The sequence below is a fragment of the Quercus robur genome, chromosome 3, assembly GCF_932294415.1.
Source record: "Quercus robur chromosome 3, dhQueRobu3.1, whole genome shotgun sequence".
Taxonomy (NCBI): Eukaryota; Viridiplantae; Streptophyta; class Magnoliopsida; order Fagales; family Fagaceae; genus Quercus; species Quercus robur.
Genome location: NC_065536.1, coordinates 7,628,870 through 7,633,873, shown reverse-complemented (window position 1 = coordinate 7,633,873; position 5,004 = coordinate 7,628,870). Strand labels below are relative to the sequence as shown.

The following is a 5,004-nucleotide window of genomic DNA, read 5'->3' as shown; positions in this document are numbered from 1 at the left end:
GAAATCTTTAGTTGAAATTAAGACAACTGACTTAATACTAAAATATGAGTTCTTTTAGAGGAAACATAGGGCAAACGTGGTTCATATAATAGAGTTGCTTCCTAATGTCACCTTACCTAAGGTTGAAATTTTGTTTTAGAGAGTTTTAACCAATGACGTTCACTCCTGACAATAGTTCTTTATTATCTGACCAAGATACTAATCAATTTTTGATGTAGGTGGGGATTATACTCCAAATCTCTTATTCAACCATAAGAGCATCCGTAGCAGATGTTCCAAAAATTATGTCATTTTACCACATCAAATGCCTACTTTTTTATTTTACCACATCATTTTACAACATACCATTTATCAGATGTTTTATAATTCAATTTTATACATTAAAATAATATTTACTACACATTAAAATAATATTTACTACACATCAACACAATAAACAAACAACAAACAATATACCACATCTCTTCCGTACCGTGGCAAATTGCCACGGTACTGTTCAATGTTGCAAAAAAAAAAAAAAACAATATCCCACATCTACTAAATGGGCTAAAATTGGGTTTGGTGTGGAATATGTGCCAAATATTTAGTATTTGGCACATATCCCTCATCTAGTGTGGGTGCTCTAAGAAACTTTAAATTATGTTAAATAAAGTATTATTATTAAGGAGCATATGGTTTCCCAACTTAATGTAATTTATATTATACTAAATTAAGTTGTTTCCACATTAAAAAAAAAAAAAAAAAAATTGTTTCTTTGGGTTTCAACATGAAAAATGTTAAAAATATTGGGCAGAACCAAGCCCAAATAGAGTATGCCCAGTAGTGGGCCCAGTCTAGTCAATTACCAAAGAGTTGTGTCCATTGCTAAAAAGTTATATCTCTTGGCTTCATACTCTTGGCAAACCCCTTTGGCTTCATACTCTTTGATTGCCTATATAAAACGAGTGAAGGCTCATTTGTGTAAGTGACGAAAGCTTTTTTTTTAACATGTGGTGTTTTAGAGAATAACACACAGATAAAAATCTCTCCCTCTTTCTCATCAATTTCATCAAACATTTAGGTTGTGAATGTTGTGTATTTTATTCTCGTAACAAATAGTACTGTTCGAGTGTCAATTGACTTGTGAAAGACATTGATTTTCTTTGAAAATAATATCTATAAAAAAAAATAGAATATCACCCAAATTTCCAATGTATCTTACAAATGTTGCAGAATCGAATCTACTCTACCCATCCTTGTATGTCCGTTTGAGAATTGTTTATTTTATTTTGTTAACTTATTTGCATAATATATATCAAAAGATATAATTTCTAGTAATTTTTATGTTAGATGTGAAAAAAAAATATTAAAAACTAGTTTATTTCAAAAAAGTTAAAAGCTAGTTTATTTGCAAAATTATAAAATAACATAAAATAATAGACTAAGTAAAAAGTTAAAAAAAAAAAAAAATTCAATAATTCCTAAATGCTTAGTACTTCTCTGTGTTAACAAGTTTTTACTTTTTGGCCATAGTTTATTGGCTTTTTACTAGGGCTTTAAGTGAGTTAAGTTGGATATTAAAAATTCAGAATTGTTCATTTAATTTTATCTTAAACATAACTTAAGTTTGAATTTATCACTAAATTAAATTTTATGTTATTATTAAAAAAAATTTTAAAAACTAGTTTATTTCAAAAAAAAAAGTTAAAAGCTAGTTTATTTGTAAAATAAAAAAAAAAAAATAGACAAAGTAAAAAAAAAAAAATCAATAATTCCTAAACGCATACTACTTTATGTTAAATAGTTTTTACTTTTTAGCCATGGTTTATTGGCTTTTTAATAGGGCTTTAAGTGAGTTGAGTTGGATATTAAACATAACTTAAGTTCGAATTCATCACTAAATTAAATTTTCTGTTATTATTAATTTATTTTCTTGCCTATTTAATTAACTTATTTTTATTTTTCTCTCATATATTGTACATATTGTACGCACTAAAAGAATGCTATATTGCTTATTTTAATAACGTTTGAACGACAACAAAGACACAGTCCTAGGAAAAGAAGTGAAAATTTTTGTTAGAGCCAAAGCTCTAATACAATGTTGAAACTAAATGTTATGAATAATGCACAATGTATAGGATGCCTATATATATATATAGGTGGAGTCAAGAAATTTTTTTTTTTGGAGAGAGTAGGCTCAATTGAGTTTGGGCCCAAGGATAACATAATCTAACATATGCGATATATAATTGATCAAACCCACCGTGATACTTGTTCACAGTACCTGTGGATAATTTGATAGCCCATCTGTGAATAAATGAGTTGAGGTAGCACCTTGAAAAATGTGATAACTCGACCACTTGATCCACCTAAAAGGCAATGGCCCAGGCCCATAGTTCCTCTACTATTACTGACCATATCACAATGTGCTCAAGGTAAAGTTCCCATATCACTTAAGCCACTTTCTGGGCTAGACTAGACCATTCATATCAGTGTTCATATGAAACAATCCTAGAATATTGTCCCCCCCCCCTTCTTTTTAAGAGGTTTTAACTTATGACGTCCGTTATTAATAATAACTATTTATCATCAAACCAAAATACCAATTAGTTTTTTATGTAAGTAAGAATTGAACTTCAAATCTCTTATTCAACATCAAAGATTTTACCAATTGAGTTAACTGGAACTCACATAAAAGGATTTGTTGATTTAAAATAGTCTCCACCAAAAATGAAGAAAATAATAAATAAATATTGAAAGACTATGGTGAAAGTTCAAACCCTTAACATTCAAAACAAGATTATGCTTGTTTGAAAAAATCACCATGCAAATTCAGGACATAATGTTATATTATTGAGGTTCTTTCATACATTAACAAATCTCAATATGCAATTTATAGCAAACCACCAGCGTGAGGCATTCCAGTTGCTGGCAACCATGCATCTCCTAGTATAAATTTGGACACAGTGAAATTAATTGCATCTGTCACATTTATGACATGGTAACCAGGCCATGTAACCCGGTTACTAGTGTTTGATCCTGGTCCTGTGTTATTATATTCTGCATAATATAATGTACTAAGGGCAAAAGTCCCACTCCATTCAAGCCAACCTAAGGGGTCAATTAGGCTATTCATAAAAGATTGCATATAAACTGTTCTTGAATACTCCTTCCATGGCCTCCCTAGGTATGTTTTTGTAGTTCCATTACTAGAGGCTAAGTCATTAGCTGGCCTAATGCTACAATTATGTATGGAAGTGCGTGTATTTTTATTTGGATCTGTTTTGCCTTGCGCAATAATAGCATTGAATTGTCCTTGCAATGGAAGTCGTGGATAAACATTGCAATCTTGGAAATCAACCGCTGCATTGCCAAATATAAAATCAACTATGCCATAAATATCACATTCTCTATAAAACTGCCTTAGAGAATGCGTGTACAATGTGTCTTGGTAGCCTTCAAAACTACAGCGATAAAATGTGGACAGGTCTGCCCCATTTCGGACTGCCACTGCTTGGGCCTTGATTGCTCCTGCTGTGTTACGAAAGGTCATGTTCACAGCAACAAATCCTTGCCCGACCACAGCTGTAATAGAAATTATAGCCCATAAAATTATAGATCATCACAAGCAGTATTTTGGGTCAGACTACTGTGTATGTATGTATATATCATCAAAGATCTTTTATTGCTGTAATATTTGTTCATAAGAAAAGAGGTTGGTATCATATAGTTTCCTATGAAATCTTTAGTGAATAATTAACTACTTAAGAGTATGACTTAGATGATTAATTCTATAGTTGCTTCCTAATGTAACTTAAGATTGAAAGTTTGAATTAATTTGACTCAAGAAAAAGGGAGCATGTGGTTTCCCAACTATAAAATAATGTATATTACTAAATTAAGTTGTTTCTTTGAGTCTCAACATGAAAGAAATTAAAATATACATACAAACACAGAACGTCTAAAGTTGCAATTTAATTAGCTTACCAAATGTTGCGGATTTGAATGTAGCCCATTCGTCTGCCACACTGTGACTGCCTGTGATCACAGTCCGGTTGATACCATCCCCAATCATTATCAAATTTTGCTTGTTCTTAGCAATGGAAATATACTCACTGTAAACCCCAGCTACCACATAAATCACAAAGTATATCCATTGCTAGTACCAGTATTGTTTGGAGCAGCAGCCACAGCATCGTTGATAGTGGTGAAGTTTCCACTACCATCTTGGTTCACTACCACCCTTTGGCTCACTAATACATTGCCTGGAATTGTTTGAAACAGCTTTCTCCCAGTTATAGACTCATTAGTTTCTTCATCAGGGCTTGACATTCTTGGGAAAAGATTGTATTTGGCGTTTTCCACATCGGAAAATATGAGCTTCCTTTCTGCTAGTAATCTCTCTCTGTCTCAAGAACCTAACCATGCTTGCAAAGTGCAAGAGATATGCTATAAAGCACAGTCCCATTAGAGAGATGGTCTAATACACTATTTGTAACACTAGGGTCTGATGCTACCACTTGAAGGCCATCAGAACATGTTTCTTGGTTTGTTAAAGGCAGCACTAAGCAATGTCTACAAATCCTCAGCTTGCGAGTTGTTTAAACTGTCTGTAGAATTGATAGTTTAGGAAGAGTTTGACAAAAAATCCACGTTCAAGTCAGCTAAAATCTGACAATCTTCGAGGGCTTGAATGGTTGGAGTAGGTTGGCGGGTGAACGTGAATCACTCTTGTTTCTTTGGCACACGTCACATGTTGCCACATAAACCCGAACATCTTGCTTCATGGCTTCCCAATAGAAATTTTGTGACATCTTCTATAGGTTCTTAACACTCCAAAATGACCCGCCATTTTTGAATCATGAAATTCCTTTAAGAGCACTTGTTTTAGTGAAGATGTTGGTGCAATCACTGCTCGATTTTTGTAGAATAAGATTCCCGCTTGCTGCTTGTAGTGCGGCATGGTCTCTAGTGCTTCTTGCAACATACGAAGTTGTTTTATTAAGTGATGGAACACAAATCCGT

General features: G+C 32.8%; 1 pseudogene; it reads right to left on the bottom strand.

The window, feature by feature from the left end:
* Positions 1 to 2,872: 2,872 nt before the first annotated feature.
* LOC126716904 (probable pectinesterase/pectinesterase inhibitor 41) lies at positions 2,873 to 4,674 on the bottom strand (annotated as a pseudogene).
* Positions 4,675 to 5,004: the final 330 nt, after the last annotated feature.